The 7694-nt window shown below is 46.9% G+C and overlaps 1 non-coding gene across 1 annotated transcript; it reads left to right on the forward strand.

Moving 5' to 3' along the window:
- Nucleotides 1–7616: 7616 nt before the first annotated feature.
- TRNAQ-CUG (transfer RNA glutamine (anticodon CUG)) lies at nt 7617–7694 on the forward strand. Its single transcript has one exon. It is a non-coding gene; the product is annotated as a tRNA-Gln (tRNA).

The raw sequence follows: 7694 nt of genomic DNA on the forward strand, positions 1-7694 counted from the left end.
GACCCCGGGTTTGGTGCTAGAGATGCAGGGCACGTCGCCCCAAGACACCAGACCCTGGAGCTTCCCGTTGCAGACAAGGGGTCCCCCGGAGTCACCCTGTATTGACAACCAAGAGAGACATCTCTTTAACCCAGGAAGGGTTGTTCTGATTATTAGTAAATCTAGATCCCCTCCTGCCTCGGGCTGCCATACGTCCAGACGTTACCGGAATCACAAAGGCGGAATTGAAATGGGGGGGGGGGTCCGAAAGGTGGCAATTTATCCTGAATCATGTCAATCGAAAAATCATGGTTTGGGGGGCATGTCTTGGTTGTTACTTTTTGAAATATGGCAACCCTACTCTTTCCTCCTAAAGGAGCCCAGGTATTAAACACACAAGTGTTAAAACATCTAAAAGCAACGCCAGTACTGTACGAGTCATATACAAACATGTTGCCCTATCCCAGCGTTCTTCAACCTTGGGTTCGCAGGTGTTACTGGACTACAAATCCCATCATCCCAGGCCATATTAATCAATAATGAGGGATGATTGGAGTTGTAGTCCAATGACATCTGGGGACCCAAGGTTGAAGAACGCTGCCCTTTCCCATGCTTGTTTACATGGAAGCAGGGGTGACAACTTGAACACAACAAGGGGGGCAGGAGAGTCCTGCCCCACATAATTGAGCACAAGATGCAGCACGCACATACCATGTGAATGGCAACTTGGGGAGGTGGCCCCCTCCAATATTTTATTGGGAGGGGTGAAGGGACCTTGGCCCCTAGGAGTTGGCTCTTTTGCATGGAAGGAAGTCTCACTGAGTTCAAGGAGACGCAATTCCCAGGTAAGTGCACGGGAACAAAGTCCATAGGTCAGGGAAAGCGAGCTTCAGGCCTGGCATCCAAACACAGTCCTCCAGACCTCTCCAGCAGATCCTTGGAGGTCTTCCAGTGTTCAGAAAAAGCCATGGGTGTTTATTATTTGCCATTAGGAAAATGCCAGTCGTCAAGACAGACGAGGGCAGGGCAGTGGGTGGGCGGAGACAGCACTCATTTATGAAATTGCTGGCTGTCAGACATTATGAGCGGCCATTAAACCATTTTGCAAGATAAGCTCAGCACACCAAAATCCACTGGATATATTGGGTCAGTGCTTTTGAATGTGTGTGATGGTACTCAGTAGCACAGAATACTGCTACTGCTCTCTCTCTCTTATTTATTTATTTTTTGCTACCCATGGCAGCCGTTTTGAGTACTAGCTCTCGGCTTTCTGTTGGCTTAACCAAAAAAACCCACTGACTTTAGACATTAAAAAAAACAATAGATGAATCAACCCTTATCTATGCACATAATTAGACTGCATCATTTTTCATAACTCACTATGGCCACAGATCTTGGGTTTCCTCAATACAGTGGTACCTTGGGTTTTCAAACACCTCGGGTTACAGACGCTTTGGGTTACAAACTCAGCTAACCCAGAAGTAATACCTCGGGTTAAGAACTTTACCTCAGGATGAGAACAGAAAAGGCGTGGCGGCGGCGCAGCGGCAGCAGGAGGCCCTATTAGCTAAAGTGGTACCTCAGGTTAAGAACAGATTCAGGTTAAGAATGGACCTCCAGGACGAATTATTTTCGTAACCAGGGGTACCACTGTATAGCATGGCTGAGGAACCCAAGGCTCTAAATGTTGTGGGACTCTCAACTACAGCCTTAGCTAACATAGCCCATGTCCAGGATGATGGAGTCCAGCAACAAGTTCGGTAGCTTCTCTTCCGGGGCAAAGTTTGAACTTTTTGGCACACATTACATAGAACACAGTGACACAAAAGGAAGAAGGGGCACTGAATAGTGAATATTGAAATACACAGATGCACTTTAAATCTAGGTAGAGCTGAAAGGGCAAAAATGTAACAATAGCAAAATCTCACCCAAAGGCCAGCAAAATCAGATTAGTTGGATGTTAAATCTTTTTAGATTATCAGCCAACTTAAGTTCCAAAATGGATTGAACGGACTATTTATATTTATATTTATATTTATACATACACACACAAACACACACAGCATTTTACCACAGCCCAATTACCACCCCCAATTTGGGGGGAGCCTTGTACTACGGTGAAGGAGGGTAATTGCCAAACATGCCAAAAGATAGATTGTGAAGATCCCACTGATTCTGTGTATTACTGCTGCTATTTCTCTAATTCACTGCTTTATGAGGATGTTAACTGAGTGCTAATAGCTCTGGAGGAGGTTTAACTGGTTGCGAACGGCAAATTAATGATAGCTGAACAGAAATGGAGGTTCTGCTGCCACTTTCCCCCACCATAAGTCATGGAAGTTGCCTGAGGTGGCAGATGAATGTTGTTGGGACCATTGCTCCTTCCCATTAGAGGCACCCAACTAGCCAGAGGCCCTGGGGTCCTTTGGTTGGAAGAGCAGGATAGAAATTTGATAAACAAAACAAACAAATACAAATAGATTCTGATATATGCATTGGCCAAGCCCCCAGCCAATGTGCAATTGGCGTCACTCCGTAGGGGCCTATGTGCATGCAGGATTGAGCACATAGGGCTCTTTTCATGGGAACAGGTGCTCACATTCCTATAGAGGGGACCCCTAAATCCAGCCATGCATAGGCCCCCTACAGAGTGATGCCAACTGCACGTTGGCTGTGGGGCTTGGCCGGTGCATATATTTGCATCTATTTGTTTTCTTTTGTTTATCAAATTTCTATCCTGCCCTTCCAACCTAAGGAGCCCAGGGCCTGTGGTTAGTTGGGTGCCTATTGGAGAGCCTCATCACATGTTCAGTATCCATAGGTATTGAATGTCCGAACAGGGCTTATATCTCAGCCTAATCCACTTTACAGGGATGTGTTATCTGGTAAAGGTAACGGTAAAGGTACCCCTGACCGTTAGGTCCAGTCACGGACGACTCTGGGGTTGCGTGCTCATCTCACTCTATAGCAGACATCCCCAAACTTTGGCCCTCCAGATGTTTTGGACTACAATTCCCATCATCCCTGATCACTGGTCCTGTTAGCTAGGGATGATGGGAATTGTAGGCCAAAACATCTGGAGGGCCGCAATTTGGGGATGCCTGCTCTATAGGCTGAGGGAGCCGGTGTTTGTCTGCAGACAGCTTCCAGGTCATGTGGCCAGCATGACTAAACCGCTTCTGGCGAACCAGAGCAGTACACGGAAACGGTACCCAGAGCAGTACACAGGAGCGGTACCTATTTATCTACTTGCACTTGACGTGCTTTCAAACTGCTAGGTGGGCGGGAGCTGGGACCGAGCAACAGGAGGTCGCCCCGTCGCGGGGATTCAAACTGTTGACCTTCCAATTGGCAAGCCCTAGGCTCAGTGGTTTAGACCACGGCGCCACCCGTGTCCCGTGTTATCTGGTACTGCAAGGCAATTGTGATGTTCCAACAAAAGGTCCTTACTTCACAGGAGTCAGTGCCTCCTCCGATCGCAGCAGCACACATCATATCGGAGTTCAGCTTCCCAGGATACAGAGCAGTGCACTCCTCCAAAGACATTATCCTGACATTTGCACAGTAAAGGACCAGAGGAATTTGCTCTAAAGAAAGAAGAAGAATTGTAGAGTTGGAAGGTTGCCACAAGCGTCATCTAACCCCCCGCAATGCAGGAATCTTTTACCCAAAACGTGGGGCTCAAACCCATGACTCTAGGCTTAAGAGTCTCATGCTCTGCTGACTGAGCTGTCCGTGCAGGAATAAGAAGTTGTTTGGGCTCTTGAGAAATATTGGTTTTACTCATAGTTCATTACATTTACAGTCATATTTCGGTTTAAGTACGCCTCGGTCTGAGTACTTTCAGTTTAAGTACTCCATGGCCCCGGAAGTGTTTTCTTGCTGGTTCCGCAGCGCGTGCATGCACAGAAGCGGTCTGCGCGCTTCGTGCATGCGCAGAAGCAACCTATTGGCGCTTTGCGCGCACACACTATCGCCGCTTGGATTAAGTACTTTTCGGGGTACGAATGGCACCCCGGAACCAATTAAGTACTTAACCCAAGGTACCACTGTACATGCTTCAAGAAGAGAGGATGCCAAAAGAAGAGTTCCGTTTCTGCGCTCTTTTTTAAACAATATCTTTACCTTTTTTTGCCTTTATCTAGGGTTGCAAACAAGTTTCCCTAAATCATGTGTGTTTTTACATTCTCACAAATGTAGGCCTTTTGAATGATCACTTTCCTCTAATATACACATTGGTGAGGGCTTGGTCATCAAAAAAAATGGTGAAGTGCAAACTTTGAAGGCTAGCTGTGTTTCACCAATTAGCCAATTAGGTAAGCTTGCTTTAAAATGTGAACCAAACTTAATTTCTCTTCCGTCCCTAGCGGGGAGGTGTTCCCATTTTTACTGTTCTCCCATTTACAAATCTCTGTGCAAGTTAAACAAAACAAAACAAATGTATCAGGTAGAAAGGGAGAGACAGGCAAACAACTAATCTCAATGCATTTGTGGGGGGGGATTGGGGGGTGAGCGTTTTATGCAGAGAAGGAAGGCATTAAGAATTCAATTTCCCACCTGCAACCTGGTCCCCTATAGTAGGACGTCCCCATGCTAAAAGCTGTAAAATTGGTTCCCTGGTGGTTTCAGCATACAGTCGTACCTTGGCTCCTGAACACAGCAAACCTGGAAGTGAGTGTTCCGGTTTGCAAATCTTCTTTGGAACCCGAACATCCGATGGGGCTTCAGAGGTTTCCGATTGGCTACAGGAGCTTCCTGCAGCCAATCAGAAGCCACGCTTTGGTTCCCAAACGTTTTGGAAGTTGACCGGACTTCCAGAACAGATTCCGTTCAACTTCCGAGGTACAACCGTATATATGTGGAGAGCTACGCCATAAATCAGGATAGCACCGCCCTTACTGGGAGAACATTGTCCTTTCTACAGCTCCTTCCGATGCCTTCACTATTTTGGATGTTCGTTTCAGAAGCTTTAGTTCTGTATCTTGGGGCAGAGTATGGTTGAGGTTGATCCTGCCAGCATCATTTACATACCTGGGAAATTGATAGGACCGCCCCATCCTGACACCATGCACATATCCCCAGAGGTTGCCCTCTGGGTAGCCAGACTTATGGGCTGCACATAATGGTTAAATACAGCTGGGCTCAACAGCTTGACCAGCATGACGTCATTGTCATAGCACGACTGGTTGTACTTGGGGTGGACGATTGTTTTCGCCACTGCCAAGAACTGTTCTGTGCCCTCCAGGACGTTCAGATTTTCATCTCCAAGCCGGACATGGATACGTCTGCAAAGGAAAGAACAGATAAATAATGGGTGGGTGAGGCCACTTGCACACCAACAATAACCAAGCCTTATGAGAAGCGGTTGTAGAGGCTGGGTATGTTTAGGCTGGAAAGGCGGGAAAGGCTGGGAGGAGATAGGACAACCATCTTCAAATATCTCTTGGGCTCTCACGTGGGAAAGGGAACAAGCTTTTTTTTGAAACAAAATAAAAAAATTCCTTCCAGCAGCACCTTAAAGACCAACTAAGTTTTTTTTTTTGGTATGAGCTTTCGTGTGCAAGAAGTGTGCATGCACATGAAAGCTCATACCAAAATAAAAAAACTTAGTTGGTCTTTAAAGTGCTGCTGGAAGGAATTTTTTTATTTTGTTTTGACTACGTCAGACCAACACGGCTACCTACCTGTAACTAAAGCTTGTTTTCTTCTTCTCTGGAGGGTAAGACCCAAACCAATGAATTCGAGGTAGAAAACTAAACATCAGGGGGGGAAACTTTCTGACAGTAAGAGCTGTTTGACTGCGGAACAGTCTCCCTCAGGAGGCTGTGGACTCTCCTTCATTAAGCAGAGGTTGGAATGCCCAATTCAAAGTGCTGGCTTTGTCCTGTAAAGCCTTAAACAGCTCAGTCCAGTGGTACCTCGGTTTAAGTACACAATTGGTTCCGGAAGTCTGTACTTAACCTGAAGCGTACTTAACCTGAAGCGAACTTTCCCATTGAAAGTAATGGAAAGTGGATTAATCCGTCCGCGGAGTACTTAAACTGAAAGTACTCAAACCGAAGCGTACTTAAACCGAGGTGTGACTGTATCGCAATACCTCAAGGACCCCTCTCCCCATATGCACCTGGACCCTGCAATAATGTTCAGAGGCCCTTCTTTGTGTGCCTCCTCCATGAGAGGTCCAGAGGTCAGCAACACGAGAACAGGCAGTGGCTCCCTGATTGTGGAATACTCTCCCCAGGGAGGCTTGCCTGGCGCCCTTGTTACATATGGGGTAACTGTGCCCCTGAAGGACCAGGTGCGCAGCCTGGGAGTCATTTTGGACTCACAGCTGTCCATGGAGGTGCAGGTCAATTCTGTGTCCAGGGCAGCTGTCTACCAGCTCCATCTGGTACGCAGGCTGAGACCCTACCTGCCTGCAGACTGTCTAGCAAGAGTGGTGCATGCTCTAGTTATCTCCCGCTTGGACTACTGCAATGCGCTCTATGTGGGGCTACCCTTGAAGGTGACTCGGAAACTACAACTAATCCAGAATGCGGCAGCTAGACTGGTGACTGGGAGCGGGCGCCAAGACCACATAACACCGGTCTTGAAAGATCTACATTGGCTCCCAGTACATTTCCGAGCACAATTCAAAGTGTTGGTGCTGACCTTTAAAGCCCTAAATGGCCTCGGTCCAGTATACCTGAAGGAGCGTCTCCACCTCCATCATTCTGCCCGGACACTGAGGTCCGGTACCGAAGGCCTTCTGGCGGTTCCCTCGTTGCGAGAAGCCAAGTTGCAGGGAACTAGGCAGAGGGCCTTCTCGGTGGTGGCGCCTGCCCTGTGGAACACCCTCCCAACAGATGTCAAAGAGGAAAACAACTACCAGACTTTTAGAATACATCAGAAGGCAGCCCTGTTCAGGGAGGCTTTTAATGTTTAATAGATTATTGTGTTTTATTTTTCTGCTGGAAGCCGCTCAGAGTGGCTGGGGAAACCCAGCCGGATGGGCAGGGTATGAATAATAAATTATATTATTATTATAATATCTTTAGGCCCTAGGCAAAACACATTCCTCTTCTCCTAGGCCTTTGGCTGATTAAACAAACTATGGTCTTTTAGACTGCGCGTGGTTTATTGTTATTGTTTGTTGCTATGGTGTGTGTTTTGGTGTCTTTCTATTGTAAACTGCCCTGTGATCCTCAAATGAAGGGTAGTTTAGTATTTTAACAAATAAATACTAGTTCGCCACATATTCCATGATACCAGCATTTCCCATGCTGAGCCAACACACACAGAGAGGGAGACAAGATCACACAGGTACACCTACTCATGGTTGCAGTGAGCAGCGGTAAGGACCCATCTTTGGTTGAGAAGGGTTGCTCCACAGTAGAAACGGGAGTATTTGTAGATGGCAGCCTGCCAAGGCTGAGAATGTGGTGGACATGGGTAGCCTTTGGGTTTCTTTCTGTACTGTGCCAGGACTAGAAAAGGAAAAAGGAAAGGCCCATTAGCATACTGATATGTAGCTAAATCCCTGCAGATTTCTCCAGAGTTCTTAGAACAGTGTTGGATTAGCCAATAGGCACCACAAAAAAATTATTTTTAAAAAAGTATTTGATATTTGAGATGGGGGGGGGGCTGGCATCCAAGTAGCCGTCATGGGATAGCTCAGTTGGTAGAGCATGAGGCTCTGAATCTCAAGGTCATAGGTTCAAGTCCCATGTTGGGCA

This window comes from Zootoca vivipara, chromosome 6, assembly GCF_963506605.1.
Source record: "Zootoca vivipara chromosome 6, rZooViv1.1, whole genome shotgun sequence".
NCBI classification, from domain to species: Eukaryota; Metazoa; Chordata; class Lepidosauria; order Squamata; family Lacertidae; genus Zootoca; species Zootoca vivipara.